Source organism: Urocitellus parryii, chromosome 7, assembly GCF_045843805.1.
Source record: "Urocitellus parryii isolate mUroPar1 chromosome 7, mUroPar1.hap1, whole genome shotgun sequence".
Taxonomy (NCBI): domain Eukaryota; kingdom Metazoa; phylum Chordata; class Mammalia; order Rodentia; family Sciuridae; genus Urocitellus; species Urocitellus parryii.
Genome location: NC_135537.1, coordinates 109,326,256 through 109,352,034, shown reverse-complemented (window position 1 = coordinate 109,352,034; position 25,779 = coordinate 109,326,256).

Sequence of the window (25,779 nt, the reverse complement as noted above, 5' to 3'; positions counted from 1 at the left end):
AAGCTTTCATAGCAACTCAACGAAAATATAAGAATGATTATAGGATACCAAGTAATATCAGTAATTTTGGTTGGTAATTGCATTACCTTTATAAGAAGTCAGAGTTTTGAGTTATGGTCAACAATAACAATATGTTACATACATGTTGAGCTTTCTAGGTCTATAATCTATTATCTGAAGACCCCTAGGAAAAGTGGAATCCCCATTCTCATTTGACAAGTGAGAAAAATGAAGCAAAGAGCTGGCAGGAAGCAAAGTCAGTGTTGCTGCATCAGGTGAGCATTAGTTTCTGAAAATGCTCAAAGAACATAAATCAGTCACAAAAATGCAGCTCAGCCCAACTGTACACCTTGGCTGTGGTCCCAAGACAACACTATCTATGGGGCCAAGAATGCCTCAATTCATGTGGATCATCATGAACACACTTGATACACAGATTTCAGATAAGAGCAAATAGGGAGTGAGTTCCCTTAAACAGAAATCACCATGGATCCATACTGTTGCTGCTATTTAAGAGAATTTCCCTATCTTGATACAGAGGAGTCATTCATCAGGCATCCTCTGGATCTGCCAGCTCCAAAGTGCATCTCCCTTCTAGCAGGGATTCTGTCACGGGGGTAGCTGTGCATGGACTCAGGCTAGTAGCAAAGTTTTCCAAAGAGTGTTTACCTGTGGGAACTCATACTGTGACACTGTGCACTTCAAGGCAATTCATAGGTTAATAAGTTCATTCAGTATCCGACTTTGGTTATGTCTTTTGGGACTGCTAAATACATATAGAAGAATTTATCTCTTTTGTCTCTTGGTTTTTCAATCAAGTGTGTGTGAAGCATTAGAAAGCAGCCCTTATTTATTTTTAAAGTATGGGGTCAGGGAACAGCCTTGTGGCATGTAAATACCCACAGGTGGAAGTTAGAAAAGTCTGCTAGGGAAATGCTCTCTCATGGACACCTTTCCTTCCCTCTGCACTGTGCACATCTCTCTGTTGGATTGCTCCATAGCACTCAAAAAATGCAGTCATTTTTTCCAAGCATTATCTGGAGTCCTTACAAAGAGAGCATTTTAGTATACAATTAATCGAATGCATTTGAGATAAGCTAGACTTTTTAAAAAGATGATTACCCATGAGCAGATCTTCCCTTTCTGAAGGAAGCCTGGTTATGGGCTTCCCAGCTGCAGCACGTATTTCTTCAATATGGATATTTCTAGCCCGAGGTGCTCATGCACAGCTCAGCTGCCAAGATCATGCCAGCCCTACTTCTTCTGGGACCCAGGGCCCAGCATCTCAGACATCAGTGTGGCTTCCCACAAGATCCTTCTGGCTGGGAAGGATCTTTGCCATTTTGCCTAATCCCCTCTGCTGTCAATGGCAGTAATGCCGCTGAGGGCCGTCTGCATTAGTCAATAACTTGCTTATCGGGTGCTTACTTAGAAATGCCTCTGAAAGCATTTTCTTAATCTAGCTAACAAATACTATGGTTGAGTTGATATTAGTCTCAACAGCCAAATATCACCCCAGTTGTCTGTGTTGCTAGGTGAGAACAGTGGTCGGAAAAGCCTCAATAACCATGAATGGATTGACTCACAGTTTTTGGTTTCTTTCTTTGTTTTGGTGCATACTTGAAGCACAGGCTCAGCCATGGAGCTGCACTCCGAGCCCTGGCTTGTAGTTTTAGCTCTTTCTTGACTCCTGGGACTTACTCTTCTACAGCTTCTGCTTAAGAACTGACAATGGTATAGTTGCCAGGTTATACTGAGTACCAAGACTAGAATTTCAGAAAGGCAGAAGTTGATATCCAGTTCTGCACTATAGAATGGTGTGTGTTGTCTAACCTGTTTCCTTCTTTGCCAAAGAACAACAGGATGACCCCATCAGCCCTGGGTAATATCCTAGCCACTGCTGCATCAGATGAGCAGACACATGCCAGGGCCCCTGGGTGAGCAGGAAGCACTAGAAAAAGGAGCTCACTGTTGCTGCCTGGGTGAAGGAGGAGGTGTGATGGGGCACAGGGCTTTGCTGCAAAATATGTAAACCAAGTGCAGCAGCTACAAATAGTCACAAAGCAGAATGGGAAGGATATTACCCAGCAAGAGGGGCATCTGTAAGAATGATTTTTTACCTAATTTTTAAAAAAATGCTTTATGTCCGCTTGTGTACAGTTCTAACTACCTTAGGTACCTTCAGTGTCCAAGGTATTTTCTTGGTGCTGAAAACACCAGAACAGTAAGATACAATCCTTGTTCTCAATGAGCTAGTGATTGGTATGCACACACTATGTGTAGGTGTGCAGGGACGCAGCCACATGAAGGTGCCCTGTGGCTTGCTGTTCTCTGGAGCACAGGGCATCGGGGAGTCCAGGCCAACTAGCAAAGCACTGAAAAGGCAGCAGAGGTGAGTTTGCTTTGAAGGGACTTCAACAGGCAGGATTAGGATAGAAGGTGTTTTTGAAGGAAAAATACTTGAGAGAAGGCAAGGAGGGGGTGTGAGGCACATGCCTCCATGTGCTGATATGTGTGGAATAGGAAGTGGGGAGCTGTGAGGTCCCTGTGTGGCTGGGAGGCATGAAGGAAGGGCACGAGGGAATTGGTACATTTACAGTAGCCACTCAGGTCTGCTCGTATGATGTTTGGGAACCAAAAATGCCACATTGAGACAAGATCTTAGCTGCTTCTTTTTTGTGGGGAGGAGGTACCAGGGATTGAACTCAGGGGCACTCGACCACTGAGCCACATCCCCAGCCCTATTTTGTATTTTATTTAGAGACAGGGTCTCACTGAGTTGCTTAGCACCTCACTTTTGCTGAGGCTGGCTTTGAACTCATGATCCTTCTGCCTCAGCTGAGTTGCTAGGATTACAGGCATGTGCCACCAAGCTCAGCTCTGGCTTCTTCTTTTTGATTCTGTCCTTGTCATTCAGTTTGGCAAAGAAATGGCACCTTCCTGCAGCAACCAGACCCAAGGACAGACTCCCAATGGACAGTTGTGTATATAGAAAGACTGGCAGAAAAAGAAAGGTATTCAATCTTCCAAAATATTTTTTGGTTTTGTCCCCAAACTTATAAATTGATTTTTGAAGTCACATAATTATAAGAAAACTAAAAAATCTTTCAACTTCCTATAAAGTGAAAGACTCAAAGGAATTCACTGAAATTTTTCTCCAAGTTCATTACTAACAGTAGCAAGAAAGTTCATCATTTGTTCATTTAACAAATATGTCTTGAGCTCCTATCATGCACCAGGCTCCGTTCTAGGCACTGGGGATGCAACAGGGAACACACAGATGAAAATCTCCACCTGTGTGGAACTTATCGCTTAGCAGCAGAGACCAGCAATAAATGAAATAAATAAGAAAAACAGACAGTGAGGCGGGGGACCAGAGATGCTGTGGAGAAAAAGTACAAGGAAAGATGTAGATGGCACCTGTGACACTGGAGCCAATGCCTGAAGGAAGGGCGGGGTGACAGCCATGCAGACACCTAGGAAGAGAGCCATGGGGCAGAAAGCTGAAATGTACTTGGCAGGGCAGGAAACAGGAAGGAGGCCAGGGTGTCTGGAGCTGAGAGATGGAGAGAGAGGAGCAAGATGTGAGAACAGAGACATAACAGAGAGCCTGAGGCAGGAGCACAGCGGATGAGGAGAGGGTGTTTTTTGGCAGCAAGAAGAAACCGTTTCAAGGTGGAAGAATTGATCAATACTAGCTAGTGCTCTGAGAGGCCAATTAAGATGAGAACTGAGAACAGATCCTTGAAGGCTAACACCTTAGAGGTCATGAACTCCCCTGAGGAGAAGGGTGCGGGTGGAGCCATACGGGCAAGGCTGGCCAGAGTGAATTCAAACAAGAATGGGAGAATGGACAGGGTTTTGCTGTAGTGAGAGCAGAGAAATGGAGTGTATGCTGGGAAACAGAAAATGGTCAAAAAAAACTATTTTTATTTTGTTCTGTTCTTTCTTTTTTCTTCAAATGACAGAAATCACAGCCTGTTTTTATGCTGCTAGGAATGGATCCAGCAGAAGGAAAAAATCAATGTCGCACAAGAGAAAAGGGGCAGCTATCCAAAGGTACCAGGGCGCTAGGTGGGAGGGAAGATTTAGTGCAGAAGGAAATGGGTGACTGAGGCAGCATCAGGGACAGTGATCTTCAGAAAAGGCAGGAAGGCAGACCATCCAGGCATTGAGGTTGGGAGATGCAGATGAGTGCTGGCAATTCATGAAGACCCTCTTGTGACAGCTCTTTCTTCTCCATGGATCAGTGCAAGCAGGCAGGGCACTGGTGAGGAAAGCAAGAACCATCATGCAGGGGCTGCCTCTGAGGGAGGAGGCAGTGGGACATGGCCTGACTTACATTTGGGGAGCTCTTTCTGGCTTCCGGCTTCAGAATGTACTGAAGGGAGGAAAGCGTGGAAACAGACCAGTTAGTTAAGAGGTCACTGCAGTTGGGGATAGAGACTTTTCATTGTTTCAAGATGAGGATGGTAGCAACAGAAATGGAAACACAGTCAGCTTCAGAATGTATTTTGAACATAGCTGAATGTGGCAGAGTCAATGAAGCACAGGATGTTTTTTTTTTCCCTCCAAAACCAATACAACCCAACTCAGAGATGTCATTACATGACTGAGACCCAACTCAATAACATGGCAGTGCTTTTAATGACCTGATCCAGTTTTTAACTAGCAATGATTACTCCAGAACAGTGGTGATATCCATAAGTGATGCCAGTGAATACATAAATACCTGTTGGTGTTGTAAAGTGTTATGGAAATGGAAGCTGTAGTTAAGAGAGGCGTTTGTGTCTGCTACAATAAGCCAATAGGCAGGGAAGAATCAATACAGCATGAAATTAGTGTGGGAAAATATTTTAAGCTTTCCAAGATCAAAGAAGGGATAGTAAAATATTAACCTGATGTCCTTTTAACTTCCCTTTCTCAATATTTATTAATGTTTGGCCTCCCTTGAAATGAGAATTCCATTATGAGCTCTTTTGGTAAATGGATTGAAGGTTGTCTCAAAGCACTCCGGCTTCTCTTAAGTATTTTCTATTCTCTGGTAAAATACTATTAGTCTGTATTTTATTGTGCTCAGCATATCAAAAACAAGCATCTCTATTCAGAAGAATTAAGGGACTGCCCTGTTCTTCTCCCTCCCCTGCCACCTGTGACTACAATTATAGGCATTCTTACAATGAGGGGATGTACAAATATAACTGTCATGGTAAAATTGTCATTATAGCTGGGCATCAGACGCACATCAGTAATCTCTGGAACTTGGGAGGCTGAGGCAGGAGGTTTGCAAGTTTGAGACCAACCTCAACAACTCAACAATCTCCTGCCTCAAAATAAGAAGATAAAAAGAGCTGGGGAGGTAGCTCAGTGTTACAGTGCTAGCCTAGCATGTGCAAGGCCCTAGGTTCAATTCCCAGCAATGCATACAAACATACACAATTATAAAAAACACCAATCCCTGGTGATTCATGAAGCCTACTTTAAATATACCTAAAATATAGGGCTTTGAACAACCAAAATATATGAGAGGCTCAGTACTTTTCAAATTCATAGCTGGGAAAAATGCACACAAAATTTCCCAGAGAATAGAAGACAGAAATCCCTTCCTTGTCTTTTCCTCAGTTCAGATTGTGAAAAGCTGCAAACTTTGGCCACCTAAATATTCTGTGTCTTACTAAAGAGCATGTGAGGTAAATCCTACAAGAACCATGGCAGTTTTTAAACTAAGAATTAAGCTTCTAGGATTTAATACTAAAGAAATAATTAAGAATGCATAAAGCTCTGGCTATAAGAATGTTCATAACAGCACAGAAACTGGAATCAATTTAATTCCTAACAAGAGCTGGCTAATTTAAAAAGAAATCCATCCATGCAATTGAACTAGGCATGGCCATTAAACTGATGTATAATAGTTAAAGATGTGGAAAGATGTTCATAATAGATTTTGAAATAAAATTTATATGAAGAGTCTGGCCACATCTTTATAGTAAGAAAAATATTTACATGTGGATATATGTAGGAAATTAAAAGCATAAACATTAAAAGATTTATGTGATTACTTCTAACTGTAGAACTTGCAGGCAGTTGGTCCATATTCCTCATCTATACTTTGTTTGAATTTACCTACGAATATCATCTTATTACTTGTATAATTGGGAAAGCATCAGTAAAACTTACTGATGGCTTACAAATCTCAAACTGCGGAGCCAAGTGCACCCTATTGTTTCTGACTTTGCTGGTTTTCTAGACCTGTGGCTATGTTTGAGTTTAAGCCTAATGTGGCCCAGAGATGGCCTTCTTTCATGGATCTATGATAATCTGCTTAGCAATCAGGCTCACTGTTTTCTTTAGATGTCAAGTGGAAGGAAAAGGGCACCATTAGACATTTGGTACCCCCAGGACCACAAGGAACAGTGTTCTGAGTAGAAGCTTCTGGCAGCAAGTGTCAGGAGGTTGGTTTCTTTTGCATAAAAGCAACAGGGGCTGTCCAGAGATCAGATGTGTCCAGAACATCTGGGTGGGAGGGGGGTTGTGGGATAGGGACATACCATGTAAAGTCCTAGAAAGTGAACATGAACACAGAAGATTTAGTCCAATGCACCTTGTGCTATAATACAGAACATATAATACAGACTCTATTATACAGAGTCTCAGTAATTTCAGGAACAAAGCCCAAATAAAGGGACAAAACAATTTACAAAGATTCCTTTAACTTAAGAACGAAGTCCCCAAAGAACTAAAATCTAATATGTTGAACTCCAAACAAGCTGCTTTAAAAGCAACACTGAAAACATCAAATGGAAAGTATATTAAGGACATGCTCCATCTGTAAGCGCTTGCTTACCACAAACTCAATTACTTGTTCTAAAATGAGGTATGGGTTGATTTCCCAGGACACTCCGGTCCCGCAATCCATTGTATCTGTACATTCTTGCTATATCATTGCATCCTCAACCCCAACCTGGTTGATGAGCACAGCAGACAACATGAGCCCAATTTCACAGACCAGAGAGGAGCCTGTAGCCACCCAGACAGTAAATGGCAGCATGGGAACTAAGCTCAGGTGAGCCTCATGTCAGAGCATTGCCCTTAACCTTCTACCAGGCTGGGACTAAGCTTGCAGGTCTCATTGGCTGGCCCGGGGTTCCTGACCTCCCAGCCTGCATGAACACACTGTGCTCGAAGTTTCCCAGGGCCCTCACCCTGGACAGAGCCTGCTCCTTTTACCCCATCCACAAGGTCATTTCAGAGACCCCTGTTGGCCCTCCAGTGAAGAGGCAAAGGGTGTTCAGTCTGCCAGGGCACAGGCCAACAAGGTGAACCTTAGGGTACTACGGAGCACCTACAAAATCCTCAGACTCAAGGCAGCTGCATCTTGACTTTTGCTGAAAGCCAAGCATCAGTCCAAAGAATATTTACTGCATCTCTGCAATATGCTGACATTTCATGAAATCATTTTTCTTATTTTGTGGAATTGGGGATCAAACCTACCGTTGCCTTTATTACTGAGTCTTGTAACCCTGGCCCTTTTTACTTTTTATTTATATTTTTTTTTTATTTTGAGGATCTCACTAAGTTGCCCAAGCTGACCTGAAGCTTTTGATCCTCCTATCTCAGCCTCCTGATTCACTGGGGTTACCAGGAATGTGCTTTTTTGAATCTGAAATATGTTTTTGAAAAAGCATGAATTAGTCCAGTGCTTGCTATGTGGGATATAGTCACCACACAAAATCCATGTGAATCTTTACAGAGTCTTGAAAGAGATATCATCCCCATTTTGCAGATAGGTAGAGTGAGGGTCAGAAGAGCCAAGCCACATGTCCAGGATCTCCAAGGTAGCAAGTGGCAGGGCAGGGAATAGAACCCAGGTGTTCCCAACTAGAAAGTCTATGTCCTTCATGCCTATAATCCCAGCAGCTTTGGAGGCTGAGGCAGGAGGATTGCAAGTTCAAAGCCAGCCTCAGCAACTTAGCAAGATGCTAAGAAACTCAGCAAGACCCTATCTCTAAATAAAATATAAGAAGAGCTGGGGATGTGGCTCAGTGGTTGAGTGCCCCTGAGTCCAATCCCCAGTACAAAAAAAAAGTCTCTGTCCTTAAGCCATGTTCTGCCTGCCCCTTCCTATGAGTGGGGGGCTCTGCCCTTCAGCCTCACCTCCACAGACATGCTTTTAGGAGCACATCCTACTGTCCCATGACTGAACATCCTCACTTGACAAGTGGGAGGAGCCCTGGGGAGGCTCCTAAGCAGGCCACAGCTGTGGGGGTGGACACAGGATGCCCACCCTTGTCACACAAAGTTCAACCAACAGGTCCCACTCACTGTACCCCAAGGCAACTGCAGGGTGAATAGAAAGGAGTCCCCTTCATGATGGTCCCTCAGGGTTCCCAGGGCTGCCTGGTGGCACCTAGGCGGGGGCTGGGGGGATGTCCCTCCCTCTGGGTATTTGGGAGCCTCCAGAGGATGATGATCTGGAACTCATTGCCCAGGGCACTGGTGGGGAAGCCAGCTAGGAGGGCAGGACAGCAGGGTCACCTGAGCACTGTCCTGGGTGACAAAGGCAGGCTGGGGGCAGGAGGGGCTGGAGCGGGTGACATTCTCCAACGAAGCAGCCAGTGGACTGCTCCACCAGCGCTCAGGGGACACAGGACAGCTGTGCACACACTGTACAGGGAGTGGGGCACCCTGAGGTGGGGTTCCGGAGGTGGGGAGGCCACCGTGACTGTGTGCATGACGCCCCATGGGTTTGGCATGTGCAGGACAGCCACCTGGAGGGGAGTGTGGGACACGGGTCAGAACGAGGGTCTTTCCCCTGCACATAAGTGTGCAGGTGCATAAGAAGGAACGTGTGTGTGTGTGTGTGTGTGTATGGGGGGGGTGCATGCATCACGGGGGGGTGGTGCACACGATCTGCGCATGTGCAGGTGGACCGCCCCCTGACAGCCCCTCCTGTGCACGTGGGGTGATGCTCCTGCAGGTGTGGGACATCCACGCTCATGAGCATGCGCTGGCCCACGCGCATGCATTTGTGTGTGTGTGTGTGTGTGTGTGTGTGTGTGTGCGTGCTGCACTAGGAGGGCAGGGTGAGAGACCGTCACAGTGGAGACCCGAGGCTGGCTTCTGTCCTGAAGCCCACGAGTCCCCAGGGTGCTGTCCCCGTCGGTGCCCAGAGAGTCCCCGGGCCCAGCCCCTTCATCCCTCGCCTTGGAGAGGGTGCAGTGGTGGCCCCAGGTCCTCTCTAGAATCTTCTCCGTGGACATCCGTCCCACTCCGCTAAACCCCCACCCGGGCTGCGCTCAGCTCCAGGGATGCAGGTGACGGTGGGGGCAGTGGCAGTGGAGCGGGCACGAGGCAGGGTCTGTGTGCGTCCCTGAGCCCACAGCCTGGCGGGAAAGCTGAGGAGACCTGGATCCCTGGTCTCCACTAGCCAGATCCCCTGCCTGCCCTCCCAGGACAGTCCCACAGAGCCACCAGAGCCCCGCCAGGGGGAACCCTGACCTAGGAGTCGGGGTACCCCAGGCCCATGGCCCTGCCCCTTCCCGCCCCTTCCCACCTCGACCTCCTTCTTGGTGAAGGGGACACCGAGCCGCAGCAGTTGGGCAATGGAGGAGCCTGAGCCCTCCAGGTTGAGCAGAGATGGAGGGGACAGATGTGGCTCCTCTCTCCTCCTGTCTCTGGGTCTCTCCAGCCAGTCACGCCCCCCCCCCTCCTGCTCACACACTTTTTAAAATGTCAATAGACTGTCACTCACTTTTCTTGTTATACTTTTTAAAATGAGCGTTTCCTCTAGTCGATGACAGGAGATGACACTGGAGTAAAGGGCTTGGCTTTGTTACTGTGGAGAGGAGCTGGACTGTGGAGAGCTCATCAACTTTTATAGGAACTATCTTATTTATAAGAATTTTCCTAATGTCATGAATGTGCCACGCCTGGCTTCTCTGTACCCACTCTGGAGAGAAGGGGGACTGAGCATGGCCGAGTTGGGGTGGCATTTCTTTATCCCAAAGCCCAGAATCCTAGAGGAAGTGACCTTCGCCAGTGTAATGCAACAGTTTCTAATTGCACACTGCTGGTGGTGGGGAGTTCACTTCTGACCAAGATGGCCCACCTCAGGTACAGTCTCCAACCCCTTTCCTACCCTCATGGGCCCTGGTTCTGTTCTCTGGAGGGAGGGAGGAAATCTCTCCAGAGTCCAACTTAGGGTCCTCCTAGGGATCATTTCCTGCTCTGAAAAAGCCCCTTAGTCTTTTGAATCTCTCTCCATCCCTTCACCATCTTACGGAGTCTCCAAAATATATCCAGAATTCTCTTCCCCAAGATCAGGAAGCCCACTTGAAACTTATGTTAGTTAACAAGACCAGTGTCTAAGGTCACTTCTGAAATGTCTTCATTCTGGTCACACTTATAAGAATCTCATGTTCAAATGAACGTTGGAAGTGCTGGGTTAAAGAAATATTAGAAACTTCATTTGCAGAAGGACTTATCAGGGCCTCATATGACTCATGTACCTGGGACTCTCCAAACCAGGTACAGGAGGTTGAATTTGGGTGGGTCTGGACTTGTCAGAAAGTCATGCTAGAAGGGACAGGTAAACGGCTCTAGAGGCAGACCTGGGTTAGAATTCAAGCTCTGTCATGTAGTACCTTCGGGACCTGGAAATACCTTTACCACTCTGACCTTCAGACTCTTCATCTGTAATGTGAAAGTGCTTCATCTCTGTGCCTTGCTTGTTCTACAGGTGGAGCACAAGGGAAAGAAGTCAATCAGCTCCCAAACTGCCTCATCTGGTGCAGCTATCCCCAGGTACATCCTGGCTCAGGCCAGCCTCAACTCCCCACACAGACTCAAATGGACCAAGCCCACTGCTGCCTCATGTCCTTTGCACATGCTAAAAATCCGCTTTCCAGTTACATCCACATGATGTGTGGTAGGTTCTCAACAAACAATGCTTAAACTGCTGTGAGATGAAGGTCCTTGATGTCTTCTCCTCCCAGCCACCATCCTGCTCATGCCCATAGTCTGATGAGGCCCGAAATCTTCCCTGTCCTACTCTGAGGCTGGAGCAAGCAGTGCCTCCCACCCATGCACCTGAAAATCACCATGAAGGCAATTTCCAGGAGCTCTTGGGCAGGGAGGATGTCAGCTGGGAGCCACCGGGTCTATGCCCAGGTCGTGCTTGAGGTCCCTGGTCCCTGCTCTGTGTCATCTCTACAAAGGGCAGGCAGCTTGTTTGGAGAAGACAATGGTGTCCCCTCTGCTGGCTGCCTGTGCTGGCCCCTGATGTAATCAATCTCGGACAATTGGCCACAGGCTTGTTTCATTAAAATGAGGTCACCTCTAAGGATCTCTGACAGGACGTGGCCCTGCCTCCTCAGCTCAGGTAAGTGAATATTCTCTTAAGCCAACAGGCCGGAGGGGGCTCTGTTCTCCCCCAGGCTGAGCAGGCCTCTCAGGACCAGGTGAGGCAGCCCCCGAGGGGGGACACTGTGTCACCAGAAACTGTGACACTGTGTCACCCGAGTCTCCTCCTGCCATAGGTGGATCCTACATCTGATGTTCTTCTCCCACTGACTGCGACTTTTTTTTGAGGGGTCTGGGGTGAAAACCAAGTGGCCCTGGTTTAAAACCCTGCTGGGCCTCTTTTGAGCTGTGTGATCATGGGTAAGTTAATTAATCTCTCTGTGCCTCAGTTTCTTTCTTAAATGGAGGTACTGGTGTGTCTCATGGGGTTTTTTTTATGCAGAACAGCCCCTAGCACATAGTAGGTGCTGCATCAACATGGCTGCAATGAGTATTAAGGCCATTTGGGGATGTTGTGGGTGGAGTGGGGTGGGGAACTTCAGGGAGGATCAGTGTAAACTCTTCTTTGTTCATTCATTTTTTTGTGGGGGGTACAGGGCATTGAACCCAGGAGCCCTCAACCACAGAGCCCTATCCCCAGCCTTGGTTTGTGTTTTATTTAGAGACAGGGTCTCACTGAGCTTCTTCACACTTTGCTGTGGCTGAGGCTGGCTTTGAATTCACCATCCTCCTGCCTCAGCCTCCTGAGCTGCTGGAATGACAGGTGTGCGACTGTACCTGGCCGATCTGTCCACTCTCGTGTGAGCCCAAAGCTTTGCTCCAGGGAACCAATGTTCATGTGGGTGGCAATCAGGTGTGTGTCCCCTGGAGAGAGTTCAAGGGGGCTGGACTCCCAGTCTGCCAAGTCCTTACCACGTGGCCTAGACTCTGGAGTCTCCCTGGAGTCTCTTCCTCATCTGTAGGTGCACAGGATCCCATGCCTCCACCTCAGGGGATCACCAGGATGAGGCTCGTGTACAGTAATGTGGCTGGATCCCAGCTGACAGGGTCTGAAGATCTCGGCACTGCCTGAGTCAGCCTCCATGGTCCCTGTGTGCTTTCATCCACCCATCTGTCTATCCATCCATCCACCTATCTACCCATCTACCATCTGTCCATCTGTCCATCTATCCACCCATCCATCCATTCTAACTTCATTGGACCCCTGGGTACTGTGCAGGACCCAGGAGGGCAGTGAGGAGAGGAGTGAAGTCTGACAGTCTGGTAGAGGAGAAGTGGACATGAGCTCCTCCACGTCATCGTGATAATTTCTCCCTTATCAGGGAGCTGAGGCCTAATGGAGCACGAGGGCAGACAGGACAGGAAGGGCTTCCCCAGGAAGTGGTACTCTCCCGGGAATCCAAAGGATGAACCAGCTGTAAGGGAGTGAACAGGAGGAGGGAAGCGCACAAGGCAGCCACTGGGAGTAGCATGTGCAAGGGTCCTGTGGTGACAAGAAGCCTGATGAGTGGGCCCTCGGAGGAAGAAGTTCCACCACGGGTGGTGGATGGTGGTGGAGAGAGAGTGGGTACCAGGGACTGGTAGGGGATGGTCTTGTGATTACAAGAGAATTTTGGCTTTTATTCTGAGATTCTAGAAGCTGTGGAAAGATGAGAAAGGTCAGACCCCTGTTTTTGAGATCTCCCCGCAGTAGCCTGTGTGTCCCCCACTCTGAGGTCACTGGGGTGAACAGTAGCCTCAGGGTGGGGGACACACACAGTCTATCTTTCCAGGTCAAACTGCCTGCCAGGGCACTCCCAGGATATGGCTGCAGCCCCAAGAGCCTGCTGGGAGACAGGGAGCCAAGATGCCCCCAGGCCCATGGGCCTAATTCCCCAAGGGTATGCAAATGTATGCAAATCACCTCCAGGAGCAGGGATAGCAGAGCATTAGCATACCCCAGGGGGAGTCCTCATGCAAATGCCTGGGGCCTGCTAAGCTGGGAACCAGAGACCTCCAGGCTTCCATAGAGGCCAGCCTCCGCCTTTGTTCTGGGCCCCTGAGTCCTGGGCCAGGCCCCTGTGGGAAGTGGACTCTGTGTGGGAACTAGGGTGGATGGAGGGTCCTGGCTGCAGGTGTCCAGGGTACATAGGGTCCCCAGGACAGGAGGACCCTGTCGCCAAGGTGACGGGGACCCTACCCAGCCCTGGCCTCCACCTCTGACCCTGGCACCCCTTCCTTCCCCCACCTGCGGACTCCCCTGTCCCTTCCCCTCCCTCCAGGCTCCCCTGGTGGCCTCTGGCCTTTCCCTCCCGACATTATTCCAGAGGCCATCTCCTGCCCTCCCTGCCATCTCCTGCCCTCCCTGTGTCCTCTGGGTCCTTGGTCCTAGCTCTGTGCCCTCGAGCCTCTGTGTCTGGGCTCTGCTGTCCCTTCTCCTGAGCCCTGGGCCCCAACTTTCTTCTCCGTCCCTTATTCTCTGCTTCCAGGGCCATCGTGCTGCCTGTCCCTTTCCACGTCATCCTCCCTGGTGACAGTTCTGGGTCACCATGTCCCCTGCTCCCGTGAGCATAGGGGCTGCTTGGCTCAGGGACCGGTGGACCCCCCTCTGCCCCCCGCCTCCCCGTGGGCCCCGGGCACCCAGCCTGCCCAGCCATCCCTGCTGGCCTGGGGGTCTGTCCAGGGGTGGGGCAGGTGGACCGGCCTGTCCCCTCTGGGCAGGAATGTGCATTGCAGCAGGACGTCCTGGCCAGGTGGTGTCCTCACCCCTGTGAGGTGGGTCCTCACTGGTGTCCGAGTCTGGGGCTTGTGGGCGGCATGGGGCTAAGATGGGCCGCTGTGTCATCTCCGTGACTGTCTTTGCCCTCAGGATCCTTCCTGTCACCTCTCCTGTATCTCCAGGGAAACAGACGGGAAACCACACTGCTCCTGCCCCGGGTAGGAGTAAGGATGGGTGACCCACACAGGGCAGGAGGTCCCCAGGAGCTCAGGTGGAAGGCTTGGTCCCTGGGGCACAGTGTTCAGAGGTGGCTTTGGGGAAGGGACAAGACATGAGGGTGCTGACCTTGATGGAGCCTGGTGAGTTAATGGCTACTGGGCACGTGCCCTGAAGGGGTCCGTCCCCCTGGCCTCCCTGGCCACCCACCAGGGGCCCTGGCTGGCCGCTGCCCCTTGCCACAGCCCTCTGCATGGCCTCCCTGGCCTTTGGCTGAAGCAGAGTATCCAGCCTCCAACTGGGAGCCAGAATGAATCTCCCCCTGCGTGGAGTCGTCCTCGGCTCCCTGGTCTTGGTGGTGGGGCGGTTCCCAGAGGCACGCAGTAGGTGCTCAGTAAACCACTTCCTTCCTCCCAGACCAGCTGTACGGCTCAGACAGGGCTGGCTGGTCCTTCTCCATGCCTTACCCTCCTCATCTGGAATAAGGTCAGCACAGAGCACCCCCTGAGGCCTCAGTCAAGCTGGAATGGACTGGGGTCCCTGGGGTAGCTGCCAGTCAGTGGTGACTCCATAGGGCCACCAAGCAGCCACCACAGATCATCATGAGGCAGGCTTGAGGTCTGGGGTTAGGGATAGGGGTGCACCTGTCCTCTCCAACCCTGCTGGAGCCCCCAGACCCTTTATGGCCATGTAGCAATGGCCACAAGGGAAGGAATCTTCATGGGGACACATGGCCACCATGGGAGGACGAAGATCAGAGCTCCGAGTCCTGTGCAAGCCTGCCTCAGAGTGCTGTGTGGCCTTGGGGCAGTGTATCACTCTCTCTGAGCCTTGCTTTCCTCACCTCAGACCACCCTGGAGGCCTCTGGCCGTTGTTGTCCCCTGTGTCCCTGTGGGTGTGTCAGGGCTGTGTGCATTTGGCAGTTCTCGGTTGTGCGGAGCCTACTATGCGCTCTACACAGGACAACTCAATAAGAAACTGTGAAAGTTCCTTCCGGGTCAGGCCTTGGGCTCGGCATGTGGTCATAGCCAGCTCGTGTGATGAACATGAGACTGACATTTCTACACACTTTACGGCCACTCACTCCTTTACCCACAGCAAGAGGCCCAAGCACCGACTTCGCCCATCAGTGAGTTCAGCCAGCAGTCGTTTTATTGAGCACCTACATGCTAGGTCTGTGGTCAGCCCTGGAGCCCTGGGAAATATAGTGGGGGTACCATCTTGGACCCTGCTGGCTCCCTGTTGAGTGGGAGCACCTACAGTGAGCAAAGGAAACACCTTGGAGGTCAAACTTGGAGATTCAGTAAGTGACCCTGAGGAAGTGAAGAGGAGCCCAAGGGTAGGGGAGGAGGGCAGCCCGGTCGGAAAGGTGGCTGGAGGGTGAAGACTACAGGCAGCATTAGAAGTCTCTGCGTGAACAGCCTGTGCAATGGCCCTGTGGCAGGAATGAACTGACATCACTGAGGGTCTGAGAGGAGGCCCACAGTACTCCCTCTGCACCTCCAGATTCCAGGGGGTGCTGATGACACTGGGGCTTGGGAAGGTCCCCCAGGAGACTAACAGAAGAGCTGCGCCTGGGCCTTCTCTAGGGCCACCTAACAGGCCCTGTGGACACAGAGCTGGCGTGGCTGTTTGATGTCAACTCCTGGGTGACAACAGTGGGTAGATTGGGGTCCCTCAGACCCCAGATCTGGGCTTTGCTAAATTCTCTTGACCCGATGACTGAGTGTCATGTGGGTGGGGCAGTTTTATTCATCTATTTATTTGGGGATAATTATCAGTATTTTTCTCCCTGTTGGCCCCGCCCTGGCCTTGGGTACAGTCACACTTGGACACTTCTCTACATAACACATTGTAGGTGACAGTGTGGCTGGCTAGTTAGTCTTGGGGACCTTCTGGGCCAGTGTCTGCACAGGTAACCCCCAGGGAGGCTAAAGACCCCCCAAGCATGACTCAAACAGCCTTAGCCAGGCCCTTCTGAGCTGAGCCCAGGGAAACCTGTCCCCTGTTGGTCAACCCAGAAGGTGCCCATCTGGAGAACAAGGTGGGGCTGGTGGAGTGCTCTGGGGTGGACTGGCAATGGCTGTCCTGGAGGCAGCCTGGGGCTTTGGTTCTGGGGAACCACCTCAGGGTGACTCCCGCTACACACAGGCCTCACAGTGGGGTCACCCCCAGGAGGTCAGAAGGACCCACCCCTGGCTGGGTGACAGACTGAGGGCCCACTGAGGCACCAACCTTTTCACTGTGTCTTCCACCAGGAAACTGACTCCCGGGGCCGTATGAGTCTTCGAGCACTGCTGTAACAGAGCATCCTGGGCCGGGTGGCTGGAGCAATGGGGATCTATGTTCTCCTGGTTCTGGGGGCTGCAAACCCAGGGCCAAGAGCTGGCAGGGTGGACGTCTTGGGAGGCCTCTCTCCTTGGCTTGTAGAAAGCCACCTACTCCCTCACTGTGTCTCCTTTTTAGATCTGCTCTACTTAGAAGAACCTGTCATGCTGTCTTCGATGACCTCACATTACCTCAGTTACCTCTTTGAAAAATCCAAACACAGTCGCATTCGGAGATACTGGGGTCAGGACTTCAACACAGGGTTTGGTGGCAGTTGGGGGGACCTGATTTAGCCCATAAAGGATGGAGCATTCACCTTGGGGGAGGTAGGAGGCCCTTTGAGAACTGCCCATCCACCCAGTTGTCTGTCATGAGGTTATAGACACATGTCCCCAAAGCTAGCTGCCTGCAGAACTTATTTAAGCTAGCTGCCTGCAGAATTTACCTGGACTATGATTTACCTGGACTGTGAGTTAATCTGCTGAGACACTGCTTTATCTGGACTGAGAGAACAAAATTTAATTTAAAACAAATTGTAACTCGGTATCTTTGCTAACGGTGTCATTGCTGGTATAATTTTTCCAAGGACTTTCTTGCATGGAGCCATCAATTGGCTTAGTATTGTGGCATTTTTGTATCCTCCCCTTCTGCTTGTAGCAGATTATTTATGGTGTTTGTGTAAAAACCACTATGGTCATTATTTAAGTTAAACAAAAGGGGGAATTGTTAGAGATTGTCTGTAAACAAGTCAGGATGGCACCTGGCAAATGTTAGGGTCTGTACACAAGTCTAGATGGCACCTGGCATTTTGCCAGAGGGAGTGGATTGTGAAGTAACTCCAGCGAGCCATTAAGTGTGGAAATTTCTTATTGGTTGACTGCTGTACCTAGTTTATGCTAATTAAGATAAGCTGTGTGGAATGTAGCAATACCTCTGTTGTCCTACAATAAACGGCTCCCACTCCTGCTGTATCAATCTAAACAAGTTGCTTTTCACTCCCTGGTTATTTTGCTGCACTGGACTGCGGCACCCAACTCTGGTCACACCCACCCCTGGGGAATCCAAGGTCCCGTCCGTGGTACTGTGGCAGGGATGAAATGGCCCCAGAAAAGCCAACCCGGCTGAGGCTGGGGTACACACGTGGCCTCCCCGCATGTCGCGGAGGTCCTGCCTGGGCGGGTGGAGACCACCCGTCCCTGCCAGGAGCTCCCCATCCCCTGCCAGGCTCATTCTGTGAGGCGACCTGGGGCCTGGTAGAGCCCTGGGCACCAGATTCCCACGCAGAACCCAGAGCGGAGGTGGGAGGCAGGGAGGCTGGGAGGCTCTCGCTCACCTGCCGGGAGTTTCCCCTTTTAAATAAACAGACCTGCGGCTGGCCGGCCAGTTCTCTCCCCGTTTTTCAGAGCAACACTTTTGTACTGATGGCTGCACATCGTCATGTGAATGGTAGCTGGAATCCTCCTGGGCACAGTGATGGGTGAGGAAGGTCAGAAGACGAAGGATCACACTTAAAAACTGAGAATCACCTTTGTTTTGTATTCACCCATGATGAGAACCAATCACCACCACAGAGAAGGGCAGAAAACTAAAGGTCAGGTCCCTCCCTGGAAACATGAATCCACACAACTGACAGTCGTTTACTGAGTGACTACTATATGCCAGGCAATACTAAGCACCTACTATGTGCTGGGCTCTCAAGTTACAGAGGCGAGCAGAACAATATCCCTGACCCAGCCCTGTCCCCAGAAGAGACCCCTGTTTGCTTTCACTTGCTTTACCTTCCCAGAAATGAGCTTGGTGATCTCTGCCTCAGCCTCCTGAGGAGCTGGGATTACAGGTGGAGGCCACCACACATGGCCTGATTGTCATTTGTGTGTCTGTTTCCCCCACCCCAAGGTCATAAGCCCCTTCAGGAGTCACCTATACCTTATGCACTTCTTCCCATGTCCAGCACAGGGATTGGTATGAGGTACGTATGTGATAGATATTCTATCAATGAATCAGTGGATCGTGAATCAGTGAATGGTGAATCAGTGGATGGTGAATCAGTGGACGGTGAATCAGTGGATGGATGGGTGGCTGAGTCTTGACTTTCCACCCCTGTCCTATGCTGCACCAAACTCTCCTTCACGGTCCATCCAGGGTTTCACTGCTGAACAGTTAGGGCCCATTTCAAGGCTCTAAATGCTTCCACTCAGATAATACCTGGCAGGACTGTAGGCAGAAGACTTCAGGATGCAAGTTGAGTCCTTTAAACACATGATCAATTTCTGCACAGCAATATGATAAGGAAGTCTAGAAATCCCCCCGAAAAGCTAACCACAAAATTATCATATGAAAAAAATAATAAAAAATAGGAACTTTCTCCATCAAAAAATTATTTTTCACAGATGTTCACTGAAAAGGTGGAAATAATCCAAAAGTTCAAAAACAATCAAATGGATAAACAATTGTGGTATATCCATACAATGTAATATTACTCAACCATGAATATGAATTAAGTAATAACGCATCCTATGATTAGAATTTGGGCATGTAAGGATGCCAAAGGCCTCTTATGTGAGAACACTGCAGACCCCATTCAGAAATTGGAGCTGATGTGGCTTACGGGGGATCCCAGGTGAACAAGCCCAGCCCTGGCATAGGAACACACATTGCACAATGGTCTGGCTTTCCAGCTAGAAGATATCTATCTGGGCTGACAGTGGATACTCAAAAGAATTGATTTGGGGTGATTCTCTCCTTTAGAAACCCCTTAAGTGTCCCAGAGTACCTTCATCTCCAGAAGCATTATCTGAGAGTACTCTCTTATTATTTGAAGAGTTTTTTCTCTATATTGAGCAGTTATTGAGTGGCTGGCAAGTACCTTTCAGTTTTATAGGAGGGAATGTGCTGTTTCCTTTGCACTTTTATATTTTCTTACATTTTCAACAAGGTATGTGACTGAAATCTGCATATTCACCCCTCTGCTTCTATGTGCAGGGCCCACAAGATAATATCCTTGAACTGGTTGTGTCAGTGTTCAGATTATGTATGTAATGTTCTGTGTGTGTGTGTGTGTGTGTGTGTGTGTGTGTGTATGTGTTAGAGAGAGAGAGAGAGAGAGAGAGAGAGAGAGAGAGAGAGGAGAGAACACAAGAACTTGTCCCTCTAGCATCAGGACTTTGTGCTCTCATGTGTTTCATGTGTATAGGTATGGAAAGGATATGAAACAAGACACCATAAATTATCTTGTGTGGAACTTTTTGATTGTCGTGTGTAAATATTTTCTGAGTGATTTCTTTGGTCAGTGTTGGCAGAGTACCTTTCTGGCAGGACATGTGTTTAGGGTTTTAGTGGCGCGTCTGTAGGTGTTGTTGGTATTGTGGACTATTGTGTACGTGACTATTGTGAATGCATTTGAGAGGAGTTAGGATGTTGTCTTACCATTATGTGTTGGATCTGTGCATTTTCAGATTTTAGAATGTATGTGTATGTTCATGATGTCTAGGACAGAATTTAGGGACATAATCTTTGGTGTTCAGAGATTTGGAGAGAATGGAATCATGGGGTATGTTGAGGTGTTTGTAATTATGTATATGTGGCACATAGATGTGTGTAGATTCTGTTGATAATGTCTCAAGTGGAATGCTGTGTATTTTCTTGTTTAGGGCTTTGAGGTGATCATGTTATTCTTGGAAATATGAGTATGTCGGAGGAGTTAGCAGTGTCTATGTCTGAGATTTGTTGTTGAACTTCATATTCTGAGGCATTCTGTGTATGTGCATGTTGGCAACATAGAGGTGATTGTATATGTTTTCATTTGAGAATACAAATTGTTGTCATGTTAATAAGTAATTTGTTTGCTCCATTCAGTTACTGAGGGAGTGTTTTTGTGATTGCTTTTTGGGTGATACTGATTGGTGTGTGGTCTGAAGGTATGTGTACCTGAAGCACACCAGATACTCTCAACCAAAAGACCCTTGCCATAATTAAGATTCTTCTCTTGTCAGATCAGCAGCAAGAATGAAAAGGTTACTGTGGTTGGTAGCTTTCTCTTTCTTGTAAATTCCAGATTTTTTTTTTTTTTTTGTAAATACGTGTGAAACCTCTGTCTGGCCTAGAGAATGGAATGAAAAACACTTGTCAAGTGAATCTTCAAGTCCTTTTCCCCCATGGGACATAAAAGTCAAAATATTTTGAAATTGTCTGTCCATAGAATGTTTCAGGCATGAGCCACACTCTGGACCAGTTGGCAACAGCCAATAAACCTGCTTTCTGAAAATTCCACTGGTATCCAACCTTTTCGGTCCTACTTCATATCTATTTTAAGTGTTTCTTGGAGGCGACTGGAATATGTATGAAACTTTGTGAAGAAGGTTGTTGATTGGAATTGTTTGGATTTTACTGTGTATTTGTTTTAATTTGGGCATGAGGAACTCTGGGTTTACAGTCAGGCATCTGGAAGATAGGAAGTTTATGCTATTGAGGTTTTCAGAGCTCCACAGTGTTGTGTGCTGTTGACTGAGTATATCAGAAAGTCTGAGCAGTTTTGTACATTAATAGTGAGTTCTGTGCCCTTTAATAGTGAGAGAGTGGCTGCATGTACTTTGGGTCTGTGGGAGTACTGTGGATTTGTAGATTCAGACAGACACGTGTGTTCCCAGACTTGTATAATATAGGACTGTGAATGTATTTAGTAACTGTGATGGCTGAGTATTCATTCTCAAACTGTAATGGGTAGTGTGTGTTTCCACTGAGAGAATATAAGAGTTATATTTATATGGGAATACAAGTTAGGAGGATTGGGTACTGACAGTGTATATGGGTTATTATGACATGGTGGAACTTATGAATAATTATTAAGAAGAGTGTTTGAATTGAGTATTTTGGTGAATACTTTCTGATATTCACAAAATATTGATTTTTTAATATAATTTAATTTTGGGGGGAAGGGTGTGACATTAGAGTGCAGTGTAAAATATATGTATTAAGGCCACACATGTGTTATGTATGTATTTAGGAAATGACAATCATTAGATTGTATGTGACATCATTGTTGTGTCCATTTGGAGAGGGTTGGTAAACTATGAGTTTTTGGGAGTTGGTGTTTACATATCAAGTGATTCTGGGAATATGGACTCATGTTTATGTGTGTATGTTGGTGGTTGTACCTGTGTCATTTAGGGTTAAGGATGTTACATTTTTGTAATCAGGGTATTTCTGGTTGCACTCAATTTTGGGGAAGTTCAAAGAGATTTTTGTGTATATTTTATTTCTGATGAGAGGATCAAGTCTGTGAGATTTTCCAGAGTACTTAGGGTTTGTTTATGTGACTTCTGGTAACAAATAGGGTTTATTTTTGTGTGTGTATGTAGGGGGATTGTATATTGTATTTCTGTGTGCATGCATACTCAGTATTTGGTTATATCATGTGCATGCTTTCAGGAAGTGTAGAGTATATAGGAATGTATAAGCCTGCATTTGGAAAAGTATACATATAATTGCATGTCTGTCAGTACATGGGTGATAACAGGCATGTGTATTTGTGGGTATGTATAGAGTATATTTTTTTAGAAAGGAAGTGGTGGTGTGTGTATTCAAGGAAAGCAGGGATAAAGGTTATTTTATGCATCTGTGTTTTTGGTGGGATGGCAGTGAGTTGTGGGTCATGCACCTGTTTAAATGTGAGGTGTTTTTATGATATCTATGGTGGAAGGGGTTGTAATGAGTGTGCATCTTTACATGTACGTGCCTCAGCAAGAGATGTTCACAGGTCTCTGTGCCTGGGTGGCATGTGGCATCTGTGGCTGTAAGGGATGGCAGGAACACATTGGTGATGGCAAGCCTTTCACAAGTGCACTGATGCTTGTTCCTGTTGATCTGGAGCTCCAACAGTGATTTCTGCTTTCTCATTCTTATCTGACATCTGTCTACATTAGTTGTGGTGGTGAGTGGATGTACCTCTTGCATCCTGGGCTGGCGGATGGGAGCTTATCAGGGATGGTCCCTCAGGAGTGGTGAGGGGAGCTTTTCCTCCAAGATGTGAGGTATGGCCATTGTGATTCAAAGGGTCTGACTCTGGAAGGAAACTGCCAGGAGTTTCACAGATCCAAGGACAATTGTTGAGAGAGTTGTTTGTTTGTCCACCTGTTGCATCCTCCCTTGCATTTTTCCGTCTGCCAAGACAAAGACAGAGACCCTAAGCACAAGTCTCCACAGGGCTCTCCCAGCTTGGTGGTGTCCTTGGCCCATATGTGCACATGACTGGCCTCATGGTGTGCATGCTCTGGCAACATCACAAGCTCTATAATTATTACACCACTGCACCTCAGTCAGATTAGGAGAGGAGTTAAGAACTGATTGTACAATTTTCCTGAGGAGCTACCCTCATTGTATTCTTTATTTCTTAGCATGACCAAGTGAGTGATCCATCCTTTCAACCTGAATGATCCTTTCACATTTCTACTCATAGAGAACTTCCTTTTAATAAGTTTCTACTAGTGGAGAATTTACTTGGTTTTTATTTGTGTGGAAATAAGCAGAATGAGTTTAATTTTATATACATTTTCAAATATTCACAGCAAAGTTTTGCCATGTCAGCTATTTGGAAAGGCACATCAGTGGTGTTCATTACACTTATTTTTTTCATTCTTTTGAAACCAGCATGCAGCCACAGAACTTTTCTCATCTTGCAAAATCTAAGCTCATTTGTTAGAAAGTAATCATCAATTTCCCTCATGCTCTAAGAAGTCACCATTCTCCTTTGTATTATTTTAATTACTCTGTGTACTGTACTTCATATAAGTAGAATCGTACAGTCTGTATTCTCAAGGTCCATCCCTACTCTACTATCGGCCAGGATTTTCTTTGTTTTTTAGACCAAATAATACTTCATCATGTGCTACACGTAAAAAAAATTCTTCCTTGGGATAGGAAAAGGGCAAAATTTTAGAATGAAATTGACTATACTATCCTATATACATATATAAAGAGACCACAGTGAGTTTTACCTTTATGTATATCTGTAAAGCACGAGTTAAGAAAACTATAAATACATGGTTGAAAGACCAGTATAGAACAAGAAAGGAAACTGGGTCAGGGAGGAAGGGAGAGAAAGGGCAAGTTCTCGAGACTGACTTGGAACAAACTATATTCCATGCTTATGTATAACTATAATGCACAGCTAAAAATAAAAATATTCTTCCTCAATGTACCCTTGAGTATAATAAATAATCCTGTAGCAATTATAAGCATATAAATTTCTCTTCAAAAGAAGTAGAATTGAAGGGTCATTTGAATGATCCTTTTGATAATTCGAGGAACCACCAATCAGTTTCCCATGGAGCCTGCACTACTTTGCATTCTAACCCACTAGGGTTCTGGCTCCATCACATTCTCAGCAGCACTGGTGTTTTCTTTTTTAGTTGTGGTGGTGGGTGGATGTGCCTCTTTGTTCCTGGACTGGAGAATGGGAGCCGATCAGGGATTTTTCTGTTTTCTGTTTCTTTCTGTTTCACCATGTCTTTGAAGCTGGATCTCATTTTGATTTTGATTTTGATTTTGATTTCTCCATTTATTATTGATATTGAACATCTTCCCATGAGCTTCTCAGCCATTTGCATATCTTCTTTGGAGAAACATCTGTGGAAGTCCTTTGCCCATTTTAATATTGGGTTGTTGTTTAGTTCTTGTTGAGGTATAAGGGCTCTTTATATCATAGATGTTAACTTCTAATCAGAAATATAATTTTCAAATGCTTTCTTGCATTTAGTGATTCATCTTTTCACTATTGACTATGTCCATTGATGAATCAAAGTTTTGGGGTTGATGTAGTTCAGTTTATTTCTTCCTTTTGGTGCCTGTGATTTTGATGTGCTGTTCAAAAAGTCCCTGTCAAAATCCCTTATAATGGGCTTTTTCTCATGTGTGTTATGAGTTTTATATTTCACATCTTATGTTTAGGTCCTCTATTTATGTTGAGTTAATTTTTGTCCATGGTGTCAGATAAGGGCCCAACTTCCTTGTTTGTTGTGTAGCTATCTATTCAGTTTTCTCAACAGTATTTGTGGAAAAGACTGTCCATTTCCATGGAATGCTGTTGTCAGAAATCAATTGAGAACTTATGTGTGTTTTTTTTTTTCATTTCTGGATTTCTTACCCTGTTTTATTAATCAACATTTCTATCTTTTGTGTTTGTATGACTGGTAACTTTATAGCATGGAGTTTTGAAATTATGACAGGTTAGACCATCAATTTTGTTCTTGTTCAAAATATTTCTGAAATTGTTTGCTTTCACATTCCCTAACATTTTAGGATGGAATTTTAAATTTTTGCAATGAATAATCTCTGCATCATGTACAAGAAGACTGGGATCTTAATTAGAATAAGATGTATTGCATGTTTTTATGAATAAATTAAAATATTCTCTACTTTCATATAAAATGAATATGACTAAATGAAAATGTAAAAAATGGTATTCATGAAAAAAAGAAGTTAGGAATTTTTTAGGGATTGAACAGAAACTGTAGATTTATTTGGGTAGTATTGATATGTTAACAAGTTTAAGTGTTTCTGCCCATGATCATTTGATATTTTTTCACTTTTTGGTATTATTCTAAGTTTCATTGCTTGTTTTAAAATCTTCACGTTTGATCTACTTGATTGGGTAGTATTACATTGGGTCTAGTATTACATTTTATTTTACTTGTCAGATGAAATTGTTTTCTTGATTTTTTATATTTTTATATTATTATTATATATTTTTTATTATTAGTGTATAGAAAAACACAGTTTATGTGTGTGGGGTTTTGTATTGAAACCTTTGCTGAATTTATTCATTGTGGTGATTATTTTCTTGGAGAATCTTGAGATTCTCCAGATATAACTTTATCTCACTTATAAACAGAGGTTATTATACTTCTACCTTTCCATTTGGCATGCTCTCTTCCTGTTCTTCTTGCATATTGATCTGGCCAGGATTTCCAATATATTAAAAAAAAAACAAAAACAAAACAAAACAAAAAAAAAACCAAGTGAAAGCACGTAAATTTGTCTTCTTCCCATTTTGGGAAAAATATTTTACTTTTTGATTATTTAATGTATTAGAAGGTCATTTCTTATGTGTGATCTTTATTTTGTTGTTGTTTGCATTTTTCTTTTTTTTCAGTATCAAGAATTGCATTCATGGTCTCACACATGCTAGGTAGGCATTCTCCTAAGCACAGAACTAAATCCTGATCCTTTCAAAAATGTT